Raw genomic sequence first — 22,634 nt, forward strand, 5'->3', positions numbered from 1 at the left:
TTTCTTTTAAGCCGTCACATAATTTTATTATTATTATTATTATTATTTATTTATTTCCATCTGACCCGCAGTGGTCTTAATGAAATGTTGATACACTAACAATAACAAACAAAGAACAAAGTGCAACATTAACAAACAGATTTCCAGCAATACAAACTATCTAACAAGCACATGAAACATTTTTAAACTATCTTATGCACTACATGAGTCGTCTTAACCTATTCTTGAAAACGTCTATGGTTACATTGAAGTCAAAATAGTCAAAAAATCTATTGAATACGTCACACATCGCCCTTATAGGTTCGTTCTGGCCGTAGTTAGTACGTTGGTAGTCAAGTCGTAGAAAGTTCCATGATCTCAGGCTTCTCGCAGGCACATAGATGTTGAGTTGAGAGAGAATGGCCGGGGCATCAATTTGTCCAGCGAAAAGTTTTCCCACAAAAACAGCTCTCGATATATTTCTCCTTTTTGCTAAAGTGTCCATATCCAGTAAACGGCAGCGATCAATGTATGGAGGAAGCTCACTCGGGTTACTCCATGGTAGAGTACGTAGTGCATAACGGATGAACCGGCTTTGCACTGACTCAATTCTGTTTTTCCAAATCTCCGCATTGGGGCACCAAACAACAGCAGATGTTTCTAGCACCGACCGCACCAGGAAAAAATATAATGAACGCAGGCAATATGGGTCTGAAAATTCTTTGGCGATTCGAATTATAAACCCTAGGTTCCTATTCGCTTGTGCAATTATGCTCGTGTAGTGATCTCTAAAGGACATTTGAGAATCTAAGAGCACACCAAGATCCTTAACTACAGTGACTCTTTCAAGCGGCTGACCAAAGATTGTGTAACTCCACAGGATTGGTTTTTTTCTACGGGTGAATGAAATCGCAGAGCATTTGGAGATACTAACTGTCAGGCAATTGCGTATGCACCAGTTATAGAAAGCATCAATATACTGCTGTAGTTCCTCACAGTCAGCTGTAGATCTTACGACGAGGAAAATCTTCAAATCATCGGCGTAGATTAATTTACATCCTGGCGGAATGAAAAAACAAACATCGTTGAAGAACAAGGAAAATAGCAGCGGTCCAAGGTTGCTTCCTTGAGGCACGCCCGACAAATTTACAAAACTGTATGACTCGCTGTTTCCTAGTTTCACAGACAGAGTACGACCAACTAAGTAAGATTGAAGCCAGCCGACCAGATTCGATGTTGCACCCAGCTGCTCAACTTTCGCCAACAAGATGTTGTGATCCACGCGATCGAATGCTGCTTTGAGATCAGTGTAAATAGAGTCTACCTGAGCACCATCTTCCAAATGTTTGATGCAATGAGAACAGAACTGTAGCAGATTCGTTGTTGTAGATCTTCCAGAAAAGAAACCATGTTGGTCTACCGAGATGTACGCTTTGCTTTCGCGAAGCAGGACGCCTCCTACTAATACTTAAAAAAGTTTGGACCCAGCGCATAATGAAGTTATCCCGCGATAGTTAGCTGTATTTTGTTTATCCCCTCTTTTGAAAACTGGGAACATTGTTGATTTTTTCCAGCGCTCTGGAAATACTCCTTGCGCTAGCGACTGGTTAAATATTAATTTCAATGGAGCACAAAGGGCAGTAGCACATTTTTTAAATACACTGGCAGGAATTCCGTCTGGACCAGGTATCATAGATGACTTTAATTTCTTTATTGCAAGCATGATATCATCGTCGATGAATCGAACATTGCCTAGATTCATTACATTGTTTGGAACGTTTTGAAGAGCATTTTCTACCAGTACAGCGCTAGCAGGGGATGCGTTCAATGCACTAGAGAAGTGCTTATTTTATAAGTATTGAATAAAATTACTTAGAAAATTAATACAAGATAGTTTATCATAATTTTAGTGAGAGAGAGAGAGAGAGAATTGATAAAGAATTATTACTGAAATTCTCCGCTTTAGACTATCAAATTGATTGATTTCAATCGCGTGCATTCCCAAACCAGTTGCAAGAAATATATTGAGATAGGACAGGCTGTCTAAATTTTACGTTAACTTGCGGACGTGTCTCATATAGAACCCCTTGAACTTTTTATATTTTCTTTGATACTATTTAATTATTGTATTTCACTATTGTAATGATTTTTTTTTTTATTTCTGTCAAGTTTTGCGATTTTCCACTTGTTTTCAACTTGTTGGCATTTTTTACTCTTTTTCTTTTTCTAGATTTTTGCACATAATTTCCACGAAACTTTCTTTGCTAACATAAATTTATCTGAAATTTTCGGCGCAAAACTATTTTTTGCACCAAAAGCCCGAAATATAGGCATAAGTTTATTTTTCTATTTGTTTTTTCAATCTCACAGTCTTGCTATGTAATTAATTTATTTATTGAAATTTTACTCATTTACTTTTATTCAACTTCTTTGAAATATTTTTTATCAATTTTCTTATTTTCATAAGTTTAGTTGGCTAAATTTTGAACTTATTTTTATTTCTGACAATTTTTTCGGCCTTTTTTTTGCCTCTCTCTTAGTTTTAGTAATATTATATGCTTTTCTAGATTTTTGATATTTTTTTAGTTTCTTTACTATTTGTGATTTCTCATGACCTCTTTAAATTTTTCTCTCTCTTTAGCCTTCACTCTTTTGACACTTTTTTCGTTCGTTTATGAGACATTTTATCGTTTTTTTTTTACTTCGTTTGGAGTTTTATATGGTTTGTTGCTGACCTTTTAAGAATTTTAGCTGTCATTGCATGACTTTTATGTGGTCGAATTTTTTTTCCGTCATTCTTCGTGTTTCGCTTGCTTTCGGCGCAAATTTTTTGGTTGATTCCTACTCTCAATATGTCCGACACTTCGGCCATTGGAGTTTACATCTTTTTACCTCTGTTTATTTAAACCTGCTTTCTTCTAAAGCATTGTTTTAGACTTCTCGTATTTTTTTATTTTTTTTTAACCTTTCTTTTCCTTATTAAATTCTGTCATGAGTATGTCAGATTTCTTTTCAACTTAATATTTAATTTATTTTGTCTATGTTTCTTCCGTTTTCTTCTGTTTCTACTAGATCGGTCATTTTTCACCAAATTTCTCAAGCTTGTTTCCACTTTTTATGATTTGCAATCGGCTGTTTTGCCATTTGTCCCTTTTAAGTTTTTTTTTATTTTTTTTTTTGAGTTTTAGCTTCTTCTGGCTCTGCTCTAATCGCGGACGCTATAATGCAAAGTATGTAATAAATTACCCACTCTTTTGGCTCATTTTGAAGTTTTCATATATTTTCAGGGAGGACCTATCTGTCAAATATCGTGCAAACCGTAATCAACATATTTGGCAACATGCGTCTGTATGTTTTGTTTTATAATCGTTTCAGTCATTAAATTGATCGATATAAAATTTACTTTTTTTAATCAAACTCGAGAAATCGAGGAAAACTTTTATGAAGAACGTGTTATGTAGTGAAATTGTTTGGCAGCAACCTGTATTTGGCAAAAAGTGATGAAGTTTCATCGACTTGCAGGTAGTCCATCAAACGTCATGGATCAACAAGCTTCATGGATCAGATTTGATCTGCAATATCGCACACCCCTCTGAGTATTTTATCCCTTCTGAGTATTTTATCAGAAGAAAACTATATCTGGCAACATTTGTGTTGCTTATTCTTCAGAAATCCCAAAACTGACGTAAGCAAAGAGGCTCATATATTACAAACACATATTTTAGCGACCGCCATTATGGTGCGTGGAGAGCTGGATAATTTCTCAATTCTTCTGGAGCTAACTACATTGAAATCATTTTAGAATCATTTCGAAATAATTTTTGAATCCATCGAAAATCATAATATGGGAATCAATTTTGAATCATTCTAGAATTATTTGGGATTAAATTTAAAATTCTTTTAGAATCGTTTAAGAATTCTTTTGAATTTGTTTCAAAACATCTTGAGAATTATATATAAATTCATTTGTGTAAAACCTAGTAAAATTTAAAACTATTTTAACTCTTTTCAATTTTTTTTGGAATCATTTTGGTTTGTATTTGAATTATTCTCGAACCATTTTTGAAACATTATAAAATCATTTGTTAACCTCTTCAGAACACTTTTCTATTCATTTACGAACCGCAATGAAGGTATTTTTGAATCATTCTACAATCATAGAGTCGTCTTAGAACTATGTTTCAAATATATTTTTAAATTATATTTTTAATAATTTTACAACTGTTTTTGGTCCAGTTAAGAATCGTTTTCATTACCTTTTGGAATTTTGTAAGAGCTAGTTTAGAAACAATCTAAAATCATTCTAGAATAAAATAGAAAAATTTAATAGGACCCTTTTAAATCAATTCACAATCACTTTAGAACCTTTACAAATCTTTTTCTGATAATCTCAGAATCTTTTTTCATTAATTAATGTTAGAATCTCGAAATAAATTTAACATTTTTTTGTCACTTAGAAATCCTAACGAAAATATTTTTAAATTATTTTGAAACCAGTCTAGAATCATACATTTTGTATATATTTTTGTGCTACTCCAGTGTCGCTGTTGGCTCAATTATTTTGAGGGTGCTTTCGATACGGGATTCGCATTTTATCTTGTAATTTACTTGGTTCTCATGCGGATCTCGAAAGCTTCGCGGAGTTCCCACAAAGTAAGTGCTGTCGTGGTAGGGATGCTTTTAACGACTTTTTGGTTTTTAAATTCGTTATTCAAAGTTGTGGTTAAAGTTCCAAAATGAATTATCGAATATTCATTGGATTTCACGTAATCTTTTGATTGTTTTCCATTTTATCATCTTGATTCGCAGGTAGATAAAATTTGACTAATTTTTTTTTTTTCGAGAGAATATAGCAGACAACATGAACAACTTTTTATTAATAGAATTTACGCGTCACATGTCCCACGCCTCAAAATGACTTCAGTGTAGGACTATAGGATTTTTTTTAATGTCGTTCTTTCACCTACTGAGCTGCAGTCTAAAATCATCTTGGAATCATTCAGCAAATATTTTAAAATTATTTGGAAAATCTATTTTACCTTTTTGAAAAAATAATTTGGGATCACATTAAAATCATTTTATTAAAATGGAACCGTCTTGAATAATTTGTATTTCATTCAAGATTCCTTTTTCGTCGTATTAGCCCTATTAGAAAACCATTCTTCGCCATGTTAGCAACGTAGTCATGTTTTCATACAGAAAACTGTTATTATAAAATGATATCGTTTACAAAGTGTTTGGTAACAATTTTGCAAAGTTCAGCAAAACCGGAGATGACAGGAAAATATTTTCGTAATTTCGTCTCGGAACCGTTCATAAATACAAAAGCAGATAACGATAAAGAATGAATAACAACAATTCTACAGACATACAATAGCTATCCACTGGACACGACATACCTATACTTTATATCCATGTCGAATGCTCTGCATACAATACAATTTTTGGCCTATAGCTTTTAACGATAACAAACCGTTATTATCGCTATCCAAAACTTTACCAAATCAAACCCGTACCCGGTCCCTTTTTGATGGATTAATTTCTGCATTCTACTCTTGTTTTTTTGTTTTTTAATAATAGGTTTTATGCTCTACTCTCACCCCATTCAAACGGGAACTTTTATTCATCAACGGAAAGTCATAATAATCCGCGATCAAAATGACACGAAAGCTATAAAGATTACTTTAGCCAGATTCGTGCGCGCGCGTTGGAGTATCAGCCAAGCGCGACGACATTTTTATGGTAATCCAACTCCATACTGCCGCCGTCGGCGGCTTTTGGAACTGGGGACACAGCCGTAAACCGGTACCGACCGAATTTGGGACGAGAGGTGGAGAGAGATGAGAACAGAGCCATCATCATCGTCGTAATTATTCTTGCTAAACGCTTACTGCCGGACGCCGGACCGCGTGATGGCGAGTGAATTTTTCACGGTGGTCTAGTCTGTTGTTTCCCCTCTGCGATGCAGCAGCGAAAGTTTGAACATCCGTCAAGCGATTTGATTTATATACAACAAAAAAAGCGAAGAGATTGCCGAAAACAAAAATTTGGTGTGTAATAATCGTTCGCTTTGTTTACAGCAAGCAGTTATAGACCGAATTTATTTGTTGATACAGAAACGCGATTATTTACGACAATTACTGTCGCCGTCGTCGTCGTCATTGCCGCCACCAAAAGCAAATCGAATCGGTTTTGATCGTGAGCTGAGAAAAATTAGCGAGCCGCGACTAGCGATCGAACCACGAGAGATGACTTCATAGCCCACATGCAGAATGGAATTGTTGAAAATTAACTATTTGCGTTGGTTGGCGGTGTCGTGGTTTCACGGTCGTGCTGCTTTTAATTGGTTTCTGCTTCTGATTAGTTTGGAATCGGTGAAGGTGATCCGCTGGTAGATAATTCAGAACATGTTTTTACAGGGATCTTTCCGATCATTTTTCGATAATAACTCCAGTGTTTTGCTTGCGGTGGTTAACTGTCAGGAAATTTAATTATTCAGAATAGGTTCCCTTGTCTGCAGGACACCTCTCTTCCTCTTCCTTTTGTATTAATGGGTTCTAAATGTGGCCTATTATGTCATTTTTGTACTCAGTTTTAAAAAGAAACCCTTTTCCTGCTGGCGGTAGGGCAGAATGATTTATCTACTTATGTGTAACCCATTTCTAGTGTCATCCATTATGGTGCATATCAAGAAATAAACTTTCTACCGCTGCACCTTTAGAATGCGATTCATTGTGCCACACACCCATGGGGCATACAATGGTCCACTTTTCTGAGTGGAAACGTAGAAACGCTACCAACGCCGAGTCACAGTTACCTCTCTTACAAGGGACTGTTCGAATATTACGTAATGCTGTTTTGCATTCCTCTAAGTTTGACTTTTTATTTTGGCATTTCAAAAAGAAACAAAAAGAGTAAAATTACAAGTAGAATAACTTCTTAGCTAATGAGGCAACAACACATCGCCTTTGGTTCGTGGCTTTTCCCCGGTCCATAATGAATTAACGTTAGCTTGAGTGTCCTTCTACTGCAGCCGGAAGTTAGCTAGCAGCATAATAATTCCAGCTGCGACAATGTGGAAACTGCCACCAAACGCCGTGGGCCGCCTTTAGTTGGGTTGGGATACCCAGTTTACGATTTGCTAGCCAGCTTTAACCCATTAAGCTGTTGATCCATAACATCTTTGAATGGTTGTATAATCCGGTCGCAATAACAGTACTGTATTCTTAAAATTTTTATTAATATTGAAGCGAAATTTGACTCGATGACGCAATGATGATGCAGTGTTGATTCCACCCCTCACCCTGACAGTTTGTGAATAATCAGGGAACAACCTTCCCTGCTGAGTGGTTGATAGATTAACGACGACGAAGGTTTTGTTGATGACAGCACAAAAAAAAAAATAAAATCAGATCCACATCGGAGACAATTAAAAAGCAGTTACGTTCGAATAAGCGTAAAAGATTGGTATAGGAAAGGAAATGCATTATCACTTTGCGTTACGTCTGTTTGTTTTCAAGGGGGAAATTTTGTATGATTTTTTCAAGACTGACTGGATAGATTTTTGAAAATTGAACCCTTCGAAACCTAAGTCCACGTTTGAACCGAGTATACTCAAAAAATTATGATATAGTTTCCACTGGTGAAATGATTACAATTTAACCGTCAATCAGAAATGTACATCCTCAATTATAGGAAAAGATGTTATATAAAATGTGTTAGTTTTTCTGTTGTTCGAAAAAACAGGTGAATTATGCAGTAAAGTCTACTTTTATTTAAGTATGCCACTACGTGTTTTTGTTAGCAAAATATCGCAAGAATGCCAGAAAAGTCTTTCTCAACTATCAGATTATATAAAAAAAATTAAAGCTCTATTCAAATGTTTGTCCAGACAAATTTTTGGAAAAATTTGTATGCAAAATTGTTTATTTGTTTGAGAGGGCGCTGCCAACATTCATTCGACTTGGCGTGATATCCTTTTGCAGCAAAATGAAGGAAATCCGTTGAAAACTGATCACTCGATAAATCTGAAATTGGACAAAGTATATATGATTTTCTGCTTTTTTATTTTGCCCCCTCCCTTACAAGTTTGCTTGGGGACGTAGTTCTACGTCAGAAAAAGCTCCAAATAATTTAAAAATAAATCATGATTTTATTTCATCAAAAAGGTAAACATTCTCAAGTATTTCTGAATAAATTGTAGAAATATTCGAAAATGGTTTCAAATAATTTTATTTTAACTGCCCCTAATATTGTTTTAAAACCAAATTAACTGCTCCGCTGATTGAAAACTGTAAAAAGAAAAGTTTTAAAATACATTAAGTATGGTTCAAAAATAATACTTAAACAACTTAAACATGCAATTAAAGTAAATAAAAAAACAACTCTTAAATGATTCTGAAACGATTCTAAGACGATCTTAAAATGAACCTACTTAACGTGGCTCTTCAATGATTCTAAATGTACGCTTATGACAACGATCTCCTCAGATTTAATTCAATGTTTGAGGATTTATTGAATTATGCTATGAAAATATCCCAACTTTGGTGCCGAATTGACCACTTTCCGCTCTCTGGGACCTTTTTCTAGCGCATATTACTATTTTACGTCGAAAACTCTTGATAACAATATCGCACGCTAGCCTGGGGAGTTTGTTTCTATACCTTTTAAGATTCTTTCAGGAGTACCTCAAGAGAGTATTCGGGGCCCTTTGTTGTTCATACTGTTTTTGAACGATTTCTGTACCCTCAATTTCACCGTGAAATAACAACGGAGGTGAACTGATGTGCGCTTCAAATGGATAATAGCATACTTCTGGAATGGTTTGGCTCAAATGGATTGGAAGCCAATGTGAACAAATGCTGCGTGATTTCTTTCAGCCGTTTGGGTGCACAGATTGCCTTCGAGTACAAAATAGCGTCATCGAGTTTGATACGTACGACCACTGTAAAAAAATTCGTAGTCCTTGTCGCCAACAAATTAAGATTTACGGAGCACATAACTGAAGTCACGGCCACAGTAGGATTCCTGAAGCAAATTCGAACGTTTTTCCCACTATCTAATTCTAAAAACGATGTAACTCGAGTTTTGCTCATGATATTTTTTAATGATAAATGTTTTTCGTGTGAAACATGCTCAGAAACACGATGAAATTTTTGAATTTCAAATAAAAGTATACTCGTTTGCCAAAAACCGTAATTTAGATTTCCATTGGATAAAAAAATGTTATATCTGGCAACACTGCCGCTTTTTTATTGGTTTTCTTGACTATTTTTTTTAAATAATCTTTATGTCTAATAATATAAAATATTCGGAAATAGAAAAAAACTAAAAAAAGTAGAGTGTTTTAAACCGGAGGATATGTGACTTCATTTCTTGGAAAAAATGGTGTAATTCTAGTTTTGCTTATACACTATAACCACTTTTTACGCGTTTTTTACGCGGATTCCGGAATTTACGCGGTATTTTTTTGCGCGGATTTTGGTTTCCCTTCACTCGGAATGCAGAATTAACGCTGTTTTTTTACGCTGATTCCAGAATTTAAGCGGTTTTTTACGCGGCACGTATCCTCGCGTAAAAAGCGACTTTAGTGTGCTTCTTCTGAGTGATTAGTGTTTTTCGAGTGAAATTTTCCCAGAAACACGACAAAATGGCCAAATTTAAAATCAAAGAATACCCATTTGTCGAAATACACAATTAAGTATTTTAAATAAAATATCTGAAAACACTGCTGCTCAAATATGTTATTTTTTTAATTTTTCAATCAATTTTTAATAAAAGTCAAACTTTAGAATATCGATTCACAAGGAAAACCTAGAAATATAAAACTTATAACTTAGAAAAGTAGATTGCTTAAAACCAGAGAAAAAGTGGCATTTTTCATTCAAATCGCTGTAACTCGAGTTTTGCTAATACATATTACCTCGGAATGATAAATATTCTAATGTGAAATTTTCTCCATAATACGATGGAATCATCAAATTGAAATTTGTATATCAAAATCATTTGCCGTGAAAACATTTTTAATTTTCAAATGCAAAAAAAAACATGTGCTGCAATACTGCCGCATAAAATAGATATTTTTTTTGTATTCTGTGACATTTTTTTTTTCCAGAAAGTTTATTTATAGATATTTTTCGTTTGTATCCATAACTAAAAGAAAACTGGGGGTTTTGACTAAAAATGTCCCAAATTTAAAAAAAGATGGGATTTTTGCATGGTGACCTAAATATATCAAGAATTTTCAAAACTTAGAGCCAAAGCTGAGAAAGCCGTTGACATGTTTGTAATGTTCTGAATTCTGAAACGTTTTGTTAAAACCTCAGAAAGTATTCAAAAATGTATTGAAATGATCATAACATGGTTCAAAATCGACTCCAGAATGATTCCATAATGGTTCCTCGTGGGAATTATTTCATGAAAATTATTCTGAGATGAATCTGAAACAGTTCTAAAGTGATTATATTATAAATCTTCAATGATTTTAGAAGGATTTTGATCTGATTCCTGTCTGATTATATTGTTAAATCTGAAAGAATCTAATTAAACAATAAACTGATCCTAAAATGATACCAATATGTTTTTAACATGATTTCAAACTGTTTCTTGAAACGGTTCTAACAAATGGTTCTTATATATTCTAAAATATTTTTTCACTGAAGACCCTTGTATATGTTAAACAGTATATATTCGTTAGTTCTTACGTTGCACCAAAATTTAAAATTTAAAATGAAGACCCTTGATTTTAAAAACATTTGGATATGATTTAAAAATTCGTGTAATTCGGACACCACTCAAAATTAATTCCAAATAGTTCCAAAACAATTCAAAAGATATTCAGAAAAAAAATCAAAAATGAGCAAAGAGCAACTCCAAGCAATATATAGCTTTTGCTTGGAGTTGCTCTTTGCTCATCTTTTTTTTTTATTTGACTAGTTAAATTCTATGACTGACAGGTCGACAAAAGTGAAAAAAAACCAGCAACTGAAAAAAGCTATAGCTTTTTAACTGTTCCTGTGAATTTTGGTGCCCCTAGCAAAATCGAAAGTGCGTAAAGTCTTTAAAAATTCATATGAAGTTTTCCTGTAGGCACCGAATCCCGCGAGTGAGTACTCTGCGGCCTTTTGAAACACTTCTGAGCTGCCCTTAAGCATCAACATTCACAGTAATGGTTGCAAAGTTCAATCTTCAATATTTATCCAGTTTGAGCTCTAGGGTAAAACCTGTGTTGACCAGTGTAACTGTTCGAATTTCTGATAAAAATAATTTTCTCAATTATTTCTCGTGTATATTTCTTTGGAAGGACAAAATTATCCTCTGCAAATTTTCTGAAGACAATATACCGATCAAACAAAGTTCTTTGTGCCGACATAAATCTAACTTTGGGAGTATCTTCAGAGCTGAATGTTTATTGAAGATAAAATTTATTACCGGAGCTAAATTTTGATCGTTATTTTTAAAAGGATTATAAGTTAATCCTTCAAACAGATCAACTGTAATGCAAATTTGAAAGAGAATCTTACAAAATTCAATTTCTTCCAGCTTTTATTCCTTCAAGTACAAATAACCATCAATGTTCAGCTATCATTTTACAGTAGTCTTGAAAACTCGTAAAAATTTTCTAGAGAAAGGCATTTTGAGATTACTGCTTTTTTGCGTTATTTTCAGTTTTGTTTTTTGCAGCTTATGTAATATTTTGTTTTTCGACGGACAAAACTACTATCTACAACTTTGCGCTGTAATCATATCAATCATTGTTTGACATTTATAGCTACAAAAAGATTTTTTTAGGGAAATCTCAGCTGTTTAAATAACTTTTTTCCAAGATTGAATAATAACGATTATGGTGTAATTAACTTCTTGTAATTTGCATTTCACAAAACTATTTTAATTTTTTATTTTTATTTTATTTATTTTCTAAAAATTCATCCGACACATGGTCTTAATGAATTGGTGGCTGGGAAAAGCCGCTTTGAAAAAGCAGTAGCGGTTTTCAAAGCGGCATAAAAACCCAGCATCTTGATAACAGGAAGATAACAAACATATGACAATATTTTTCTATACAATAGTCGAACAAACAAACAGTAGTCAAGGGCTAAAAATTATAATTATGTCCATTTAAATTGTACTCCTATGCGAGATGACGAATGGAGGAGTCGTGGATGTCGCTGAGGACGAGAGGGGCAGTGCAGTTGAAGTAACGACAGGATGTTGGGGCAATCATAGATGCCAGTAAGGATTTTATGTGCAGTTTTGATGATGATGTCTTTCCGTCGCCGTTCTAAAGGTGCTATACCAACCAGCGCACAGAGATCCTCATAGGGTGGAAGCATGTCAGGGTTTCTCCAAGGTAGGGTGCGGCAAATCTTTCGGATGCGTTGAGCCCAAAACTCGTAATATGGGTCCCACACGGCACAGGCAGACTCCAAAATGGAGCGTACCAGTGGTCAATATAGGGTTCTGATGGTACCAGGATCATCAAATTCTTTACTTATAAATTAAATATGGAAATCTTTTGGAATGTCCCGGAATTGATTTGATGAAACTTTCCAAAAATGTTTTGTGAATGGTTTAAAATTGATTCCAAAATTATAATGAAATAAAGAAAATTCTATAAAATTATTCCGAATTTATTATAATATAATTCTAAAGTTATACCAAATATATCCTAATTTTTTTCAACTCATCCCGAATCGATTTTACACGAAAAGATTTTAAAATGATATGAACTTTTTGTTTTTTCAAATGTCTTGAGAACGACCAAACGAAGTCCAAGCAATCTGGAATGATATTGAAATAAATAGTTTGATTTGAAAAAAAGGTCAAACTAAAAATTGATTTCTAGAAAGTTGCAAACCGTTCAAAAAATTGACGTTAGACCAAAAACAAAAAAAATTCAATATGGATGAATGTTTTTAAAGAAGCTGGAAAGACCGAAAACTTTTGCATGAGTTACAAAATATTTTCAATTTGTTTTTAAGACGCTCCCAAATTAATCGCAAAAAATAAAAGGTTAATGCTGAAAACATTCTCGAAATCAAGGAAAAAATCGAAAAAAGTAATCTTGAAAGTAATAGAAGTGACGAAAAACGTTAGAAACAAAAATCATGAAAATTTAAAAATTTCCAAAAACTCTTCGGAAAATCGAAAATGACAGGAATTATAAATTTTCCACGGATCGGTTCAAACATTTTCTTAACAAAAACAAGTTCTAAATTTCGTCTGAAAAAAGTAAATTTCATTTGAAAGACAGTTGAGACTATAAACGAAAATAACCTCAATTCAAGAGGAAAGGGCAAAAAAATAACACAATAGTAAAAAGTGATACGATAGTCGTCCTAAAGGTAATTACTTTCCCAATAGTTTTTTTTTTTTTTTTTTTTTTTTTTGACTAAAACTCCATGCCGGAGATATTAGAGAACGCGGGTTCGAGTCCACCTTCAAGACACACCTTCGGTTTGCGTTCATTTTTCGGCATACCTACTCGCAAAATTACATTTCCCGCTTACTAAACAAAAACCATGAAATTTATTCGGAAAGTAATTTTGATGATTATGAAATCATTCTAAATTCGTTCTGACGGACTAAGAATGATTCTAGAAATAATTTTGAAATGATTCTACAGCCATTCCAAAATAATTCAAAATTGATTCTGAAACTAGTATCAATTGATATAGAAACAGTTAATGTCAATGTTTTGTAAACAATTTTAAATTGTCAACAAATTCTAGAACATTTTCCAAATGATTCTTAACGGACATGAAAGGGACACCTGAAAAATGTTCAATGGCAAGAAATGGCGCTTTTTAAGCGGTAGTAAAATCGAGACTTCTACGAGTATTTTGCTCATTGACTAAGAAAACAGCTATCAAATGCCTTCTATACATTTTATTCTAACTTTCTAGAACTTACTTTCACTAAATGCAATCTATATATGAGAAAAGCTCAAGAGCTGTGTGGTTGAAAGCGGGTGCGCACAATACTCATTAAGGTGGGGTTGGTTAAAGGTTGCAAAAAGTAGGTTATCTTATACAAATCTTCATACAAATTTAATATGCATTACGCCAAGCGGAGTCAAAAGTAATTGACTTCCGATAAGTTTAGGATTTTTGAGGACTCAAATGGAATCAGTAAAATTTTATTCTGGCTCTTTGCTATGGCCGTTTACATACTGACGCGTCCTGCGTTGCGGAGACGGTTCGCCTTGCCGTGGGTTAATGTACAGCTCTACTCAGCGCTGTACATTAACCCACGGCAAGGCGAATCGTCTCCGCAACGCAGAATGCGCCAGTATGTGAACAGCCTATCAAGTATTAACATTTCCATACGACGATGAACCGCTTTAATACTAGTAGCCAAGTAACGACATCTTATTCTGATGTGAATGGAAAAATCGATAGTTTCTGCAATTATTTAATAGATGGCAATACACAAAAAGTTGCGCTCACTGGTGTGATAAGCAGAATACGGCGGTGTCCTATTGCCAGATTCTTAAATGATTTAGAAATGATCCTGGGTTTATTCGTATATTATTTTATTTTTTGCTTTTTTTTTTGTAAAATGATTCTAAAATGTCCTAAATGGTTTCAAAAGGGTTCTTAAACATTTCTCGTAGTTTACTAGAGTGTTTCAGGAGTATTTTAAAATTATTTTCAAATAGAAATTTACTCAGGATTCCAAAACGATTAAAAAACCTCATTTTTAATTTCATTATTAAATCTACGTATCAACGAGTTTCCTTTACATATTTTACTCATGTTTATTTTACGGGAGAGCAATTTTTAGTTACCAAACCAAGCCATTGTTTTGTCAAGTCCGAAAATTAAAGTTATGTAAAAACATTCTGATGGCAATACAGATTTTCCACATAAAACTGGCTCAACTTCTCCTGAAACAATGTTAGGAAAAAACTACCGAATATTAAGATGAAAAACAATTTTTCCGAAGGAAATATAAATAATAGTCGGAGATAAATTGTATTGTTGTGTATTTCGTACTGAAAATGCTTTGTTAGTTTGTTTGACTGTGCAGCAGTGTTGCCAATTAAATCGATTTATTTTCTAGATCCAGAACTTGTTACACCAAGAAATGGGATTGAAGTTTATTAGCTACCCTGAGAGTGATCAGTCCAGTCGAAATGTTTCGAAAACTAATTTAGTATTATAAACCACCGTGACAACTAACGGAGCCAATCTAGATCACCTCGAGCATGCGAAGCGCTTCCCTCCAGTATGAATTACACCACCCACTGGCAGGCAAATTAATTCATTTCCCAAGAAGCACTCTTCTGAACGCATCACACATGCAGCGTGAACAGCTGTAATTATGTCTAACCTTATTAGTCCCATTCCATTCCAGTCTAAAATAAGTCTTTGTTTTATTACCGCCCTGTGCTGTGCTCGGGCCTACATATTATATTTATAGCGACTTACGAACCGAACTCATGTAAGCAGCGACAGGTGGAAGTTGGAATAGAAAAACTCTCCCCATTTTCCTCCCAGAACCAACCACACTCCACGCTGTCTAGACGAAGCAACAAATATCTTTTGGGGATCAAAATCTACTGCTAGTGGAACCGGAAGCGAAACTACTATTTTTGGTTTGCTATGGTACTTTAAAATCTGCTACAGAAATCCGGCCCTTCAGGCAAAGTGCCAATCCGACGATGGCGAAGCAGAAGTGGATGAAATTCAATGCCTACCCATGTTGCAGCCAATACCATAATCCTCTGGAGCAGGACCTGTCGCTTCGAGTACCTCTCCCCTTTCCGCAGTTCGTTCGCTACTTTACGTGTTTCACTAGTTAGTATTTGTACTGCACTGCACTTACAGTATGATTTTTTTTAAACACACCAACTATAATCAGCATCAGCTCGTAACAGCAAGTCTATAATTCTCGCATCGTCGTCACCAAACCGGTAGCGCAAACCTCAATCAATCAAAACATACACAGCACAAAACAAGCACTCAACAACCTGTCCCGGAACACGCGATCACCTGCGATACGATGTGATGAAAACAGAAAGGGGAGAGAGACGGGAAAAAAACTGCCCGATCGTTCCGATCGCGTTTCAATTCATTTCATTGCTTCACAATACCAAACCAATGCGATCAATCGAAATTAAATTTATTATAGCTCGTTTTCCCACAACAATTCCAAGTTCCTCGCTCAGCCAATAATTTAATCAAATCGATAACCGAACCCAAACTACGGGCACCTCCCGGAATTACGACTCAACCGGACAAAGTTCTAACTGCGACTGCCTCTCCTCGCGGTCGTCTTGCTGTCTGTCTGCACCGTATACTGTATGCTGTTTGCTGTCTGTTCGACTCCGTACTGTTGTGCTGTGAGTAGCAGGCACTCCGTTTCAGGTTTCGTGTCGCAGCCGGAGTTAATGTTAATAGCAGGCAGAGGCACACACAGCAGGGGCCAAGCCTGGCCGCAAAATAATAATGACGAATGGGTCTACTAGCTCATAGTGCGCTTGTGGCTTCTGGAAAAGCCCTGCTGTTGGGTTGGGTGGTGAGGGTGGTGAAAGCTACACATATGCGATATTCCCAACGGCGATTGAGGTGCAATGGAACGACTACGACCCTCTGCCTGTGGCTGTCGTTTGCTACCATTTTTTTTTTTCGAAGAGCCACGATAACTATTATTATTATTGTTGTTGGGGAGCGGCTGGGTTTGTGTGTGCTGATCCTACTTAGCACACATATCAGTATCGATATGACAGCAACTGCCAACAGGACTGACAATGGCGATGGGTTGTTCGGTATGATCAAATTGTTGCGAGGCTGATGACACTGTTGCTTTGGAATGATTTTTTAAACAAAATAACTTGTTCTATGTGAAAGTTATTAATAGATTTTGTCATGAAACTGTAAAATTTGAATTAATTTGTACATATTTCCGAAAGAGAAATTTAGGAAATGATTATTTTACTATTGACAAATCAGAACATGAGAACTACCAGTTCGATCGTGATAAAATGAGGACTTAGGGTAAAAACACGCTATAAGATGAACCCAATTTTCCTAGAGAAAACAATAATATTATGATAATTTGTTTTGTAATTTTGTAGTTCTGTTTTCTTTTCTCTTATTTGTTGTACTTTTGTAAATTTTCTAGAATAGATAATTATACTCCCAAATCACTACACCCTGTTCCGCTTGTGCTCCGTGGTACTTTCGATTTCACGGATCGACCTACGTTCTTCTCTTTATGTCGAACGAGAGACGAGTAAAGGCCTTTAAAAATCGTCTGAACAGGGTACAGATGTCTTTCTTGCTTATCACATCACAGACCCTGAAGGTGTGGACCGACTTCTCGTTAGTTCAGTCGGAGCTGTAAGTTTTGGATGAAGCCGGTATGAAACAGAATCTGCAGTTCGAAAGCTCAGCTTTCATCTCAATGCAACTACCCATCGCGATTGGGAGGAATATTCATCGTTCAGTGTTTGCGGTGTTTGTTTCTTTTTCCGATGATTGTAACCACATTTTACAAATGTGTACACACTGGGAAAATATCCTGATCATTGGTCCTAGCATCCTTGAATACGCAGTTTCCACTTGAGCGGATACAAAACCTACAAGCTAACGACCTTTCCTAAACGACGCACTTATCTTCTGTGTGATGACTTCGACAGCAGTGTAACAGCAATGCGTTACCTACAGGACTTGTGGGAGATTTACATAAAACACTCTTCCTCCCAGAGCTCTTCGGACACCGATCGCAATCGATGTTTCTCCAGCTTAACCTGCTCTAAAGGTTTGGTTATCCGATAGACTACTATCTCGGTGATTGGTAAATATTGCAGGTCAATAATCCGTTGTTGACGAAGATCTCTGGTGAACGCATGTTTTGTATCGATGTGCTTGGACCTGCTTTTCAAACGTTAGGATTCCATTATCTTGGTACACGTTGTCCTTGTAAATGACGGTTGGATAGACTGTTTACTTTTTGATGTCCTGCCAGAGTTTTTCATAGCAGCATGCCAGGCCTTGTACCAGCGCTACGAGCTCGGCTTTTTTCGAACAGAGAGTGAGGCAGGTTTGACGACCTTCTCCAGCCCAATCTGCTTCCACAAAGCATTGCATAGTCTTGTCTTCGGAGCCTAGTTGTAGTGAAAACTCTTTGATTGCCTTCAGGTACCTTAACACTCATTTTGCCTCTGCCCGGTTACGGCTTGTTGGTTTGGATACTTTTCTCCCCAGCAGTGATGTGCTAAAGCAGATATCTGGCCAACTCAACGTACAGCAAACTACCCACAAAGCTTCGATACGATTCTTTGGGAAGCAATTCTTCCTCCTCCTGTTGCTTGACGTAGGCAAGATCGATGGGAATCTCAGACAATTTCGTGTCCGAACCACCCCACGATCTTATCGATGTATCCGGTCTGTTTAATCATAGTAACCGTCTTGCTTTTCAATTCTGATTCCAAGGAACAGTCGCAGCTCTCCCGGGGTTCAGAATTTAAATTATTTCGCCAACACCTTCCACTTCGCGAATCTTTCTTATGTGTCGTTTGTTGCCACGTTATTACTCATCATTAAGCATCCTCACGTACGGACAAGGGTTCGTTTCGGCAGACTTGAACCCCATCTTCTTGAATGTGCTGTCTATTTTCTTGCTCCAAGTCGTTAATTTCGGCCCATAGATGCTGCGTTTCAGGTGGCAAACTTTATTCATCAGTCAGTTGCCGGTCGCAGCACAAACTCAGCGTAGAAGTAAGCGATTTTTATGTCCCTGTGTTGCACTAGCATATTTTCCCGACCACTCCCGAAGCTTGGATCGATGAGTAACAAGAGTGAAAACTTGGTCGTAGACCGTCTCGTAATTTTACGTAAAGCTTTTCCGACCATCTGGCCTTGTTTTCGTCTTGCTTTTTCTTGAAGGTCCACTTGCATTCTTTCCAGATGAAAAAGACACTAGCTCCCACGTTTGGCTGTCCCGCAGCGACTGCACTTCTTCCTTCATCGCGTTTGCTAAGCTCCCGAGGACTGGGTTTGGCCATTGTCTTCTCGACTTGATCGCTCGTCTTTGCTGTCATGTCGACTTTACAATTTTTTTTTTTTTCTTCACATAACATTTATTTGACACGGCACAAATACAATTTAATGTTTAACGGCGCCAATTATATCTGATGACTTAAAAACTAAAGCAAATTTTTTATCCTCGCTGCCGACTACGAGCTGAAATTAAGTCTAACTTAAAACTAGCATGGGATTTCCAATCAGTGTTTTGTTGTTCAATGGTCGTCTGATAATCGTCGAATGGCATGTATGGATTCGTTCTGCTGAGCCACGATGTCGTGAGTTGGGACAGAGGCTCGTAGTCCTTGGGTCCTGGTTCTATTGTGCGGGGTCTGGTTGCTGGTTTTGTGCTTAAGGTTCGAACGTGTTCTTGTCGTTTTGTTGGGTGTAGACGGAGGGGAACGGGACTAGACTGGGGCGTGGATGGATTTCAGGAAAACGTATATAAGGGACATGTAGGATAGGTCACGGCTCGCCAAGACATCACGAACAGGAACAGCCGGCTGTCTACCCTCGGCCTGCAGGGAAGCTATTAATTTAGACCTGGCGTCACGGTGTACAGGGCATGACCAAACCACATGCTCTATGTCGTGATAACCTTCACCACAGGCACAGATACCACTTTCCCCGAGCCCAACACGACGGAGGAGCGCGTCAAATCTATAGTGATTGGACATAAGCCGGGACATCACGCAAATGAAATCCCGACCTACATCCAACCCCTTGAACCACGAGTTCGTCGATACTTTGGGGACTATGGAATGTAACCACCTTCCCAATTCCCCTCTGGTCCAAGCATTTTGCCAACTGATGATCGTATTCTGACGTACAAGTGCGAAAAATTCATTAAAGGCAATTGGTCTTTCATAAATATCACCGTTTGTTGCGCCCACCTTAGCCAAAGAGTCCGCTTTCTCATTACCCGGTATCGAGCAGTGAGAAGGGACCCACGCTAAGGTAATCTGAGTAGATTTTTCGGATAAAGCACTCAGATGTTCCCGTATTTTCCCCAGGAAATACGGAGAGTGCTTAACATCTTTCATCGATCGGAGAGCCTCAATGGAACTGAGACTGTCCGTAAAGATGAAATAATGGTCCGTGGGCATTTTTTCGATAATCCCTAGGGTGTACTGAATTGCAGCTAATTCTGCGACGTAAACAGAAGCAGGATTATCGAGCTTATGGGAGACGGTTAAATTGTTATTGAAGATACCGAAGCCAGTGGACCCATCAAGAAGTGATCCGTCAGTGTAGTACATATTGTCGCAGTTGATGTTTCGATATTTATTGGAAAAAATTTTAGGGATCTGCTGCACGCGTAAATGATCCGGGATTCCACGAGTTTCTTCTATCATGGATGTATCGAAAAACACAGTAGAATCAGAAGTATTTGATAAGTCGACACGATTTGGAATATTCGAAGAAGGGTTAATATTTTGGGACATGTGATTGAAATACAATGTCATAAAACGGGTTTGAGAATGAAGTTCGATTAACCTTTCAAAATTTTCAATCACGGGACGGTTCAAGACCTCACATTTGATTAGAATACGAGAAGACAGGCTCCAGAAGCGGTTTTTCAATGGTAGTACTCCAGCTAAAACCTCCAAACTCATCGTATGGGTCGACTGCATGCAACCTAAGGCGATACGCAAACAACGATATTGTATTCGCTCCAGTTTGATCAAATGTGTGTTTGCTGCGGAGCGGAAGCAGAAACACCCGTATTCAATAACAGACAATATCGTTGTTTGGTAAAGCCTTATAAGGTCTCCTGGATGGGCTCCCCACCATTGTCCGGTTATTGTACGAAGAAAATTCACTCTTTGTTGACATTTTTTCATCAGATACCTCACGTGACAACCCCAGGTGCCTTTAGAGTCGAACCAGACACCAAGATATTTGTGTACCAAAACCTGAGAAATCGTTTTACCCATTAATTGTGTTTGAAGCTGAGCAGGTTCATGCTTCCTAGAAAAAACTACTATCTCAGTCTTCTCCGACTTTACAATTCTTCATCGCCGTTTTCATCATCGGGTGTCTTTGTTATTGTGGGATTCAGGTTGGAGTGGAATTCAGCCGTGTTCTCTTTCTGAACGCTTTTGATAGGTTTATTTAGTTTACTCTCGACAAACGTGGCGTCTCTGCTAACGTAGGTTTCTCGGAAGGTTTTATCCAGTACACCAGATACGCCTTGCGATCCCGAAAATATCCAACGAACGCTTACTCCTAGGATGTAGTACAACGTCAGGTTTGCGACCATCTGACAGTTCGCTCTGCTACTCTGTTTTGCTGCGGACTGTGGGCCGCCGTGTGTTGCACCTCTATACCCCTCGACGGTAGAACAATCGTAGCCTTTAACTGCTGTACTCTTCTGATTGATAGGCGCGTACCACTATTGGTTTACAACCGAACTGCGTTTTGGCCGACTCGATATATTTGTGAATCTTTTCAGCTGCTTCCTTTCAGCAGAAACAGCGTGCAGTATCTCGAGTAGTCGTCGATTATCGTCATGAAGTACCGGAATCCTGTCACAGATGGTACGGATGGTCACGGATGGTCACGGATGACGAGGTTCACCTCGCTTTCGTAAAGATGCGAGAAAAAATCGCGACTTGCAACGGTGTGGCTACTCCGATTAACGTTTTTCGTAGATTCGTGTTAATAACTAGACCTTGACGTGATCAGCGCATGTTGATGGTCTTATATTAGGAACCCTATAGTTGCCCTGGCCTTGGTATCTCCAGTGATACAATATACAGCTTCAGCCTCAGGTCACACACCTGCTTCCACGTTATGGAAACTATGGTCGTATGCTGACTGGCAAGGAGGATCGTTCGCGGCTATATCCCCATGTTAAGGGCGACGTACAACAGAGTCTGACTCGGAACGGGCGGCTGAATCAAGAAACGCAGTGCCTCGCCAGCTATATCTAAGACGGCAACCCCGTCGTGAGACTAGGTATCGCAGCCCTAGTAAGGCAGCATACCGAATATATAGTACTACGAGCAATCTAAATATAAATAAGGAACGGAATAATCGGCATTGACCTAGGTGAACGAAAAAGAACAACGACTATTAGAATTTCGGTAGTTGGAATATAAGGACTCTACTCGAACCGGCACGTGTAGGTATCCTGGCTAGAGAGCTGCAGAAGGTAAATGTGGTTGCTGCCACACAGGAGGTGAGGTGGCCGAAAACGGGAGAACGCGTATTCCGGGCAATACTACAGTGGCGGAGTGGAGGCAGAAACGGGAGTCGGTTTCGTGCTCATAGGAAAATATTTGAAGCGTGTCATTAGATGGAGGCCGATCAGTGACCGTATATGCGTTTTGAGAATTAATGGCAAATTTTCAACTACAGCCTGATAAATGTGTACGCACCTACCAACGATAAACCTAATGAAGAGAAGGAGGAGTTCTATGAGCTCCTGAAAAAAAACCGTATAATGAATTCCTAGGACACGACATCAAGATCGTCATCGGGGATGCAAATGTGCAGATCAGGCAGAAGAACTTCTTCTGCCCCGTGATTGGTGGAGAGAGCCTCTACTCTACTACAAATAACAAAAGCCTTGGAGGCACTCGAATGGAAAGGCATGCTCTCAGATCGACCATGTTCTGA

General features: G+C 37.4%; 1 protein-coding gene across 7 annotated transcripts in view; it reads right to left on the bottom strand.

Annotated features, from left to right (window-relative positions):
- The window catches only part of LOC129721463 (proton channel OtopLc), a 163,728-nt gene that overhangs the window by 82,775 nt on the left and 58,319 nt on the right, over window positions 1-22,634 (bottom strand). For 2 of the 7 annotated variants that reach the window (XM_055674068.1, XM_055674032.1), the window contains exon 1: window positions 15,680-16,241. The exons of 2 other annotated variants lie outside the window; for them this stretch is intronic. The gene's annotated coding sequence lies outside the window, so the exon portion shown is untranslated. Of the gene's footprint in view, window positions 1-15,679; window positions 16,243-22,634 lie in introns of those variants that run through there. 3 more of the 7 variants (XM_055674087.1, XM_055674077.1, XM_055674062.1) reach the window with 2 other exon arrangements.

The sequence above is a fragment of the Wyeomyia smithii genome, chromosome 1 (assembly GCF_029784165.1).
Source record: "Wyeomyia smithii strain HCP4-BCI-WySm-NY-G18 chromosome 1, ASM2978416v1, whole genome shotgun sequence".
Taxonomy (NCBI): domain Eukaryota; kingdom Metazoa; phylum Arthropoda; class Insecta; order Diptera; family Culicidae; genus Wyeomyia; species Wyeomyia smithii.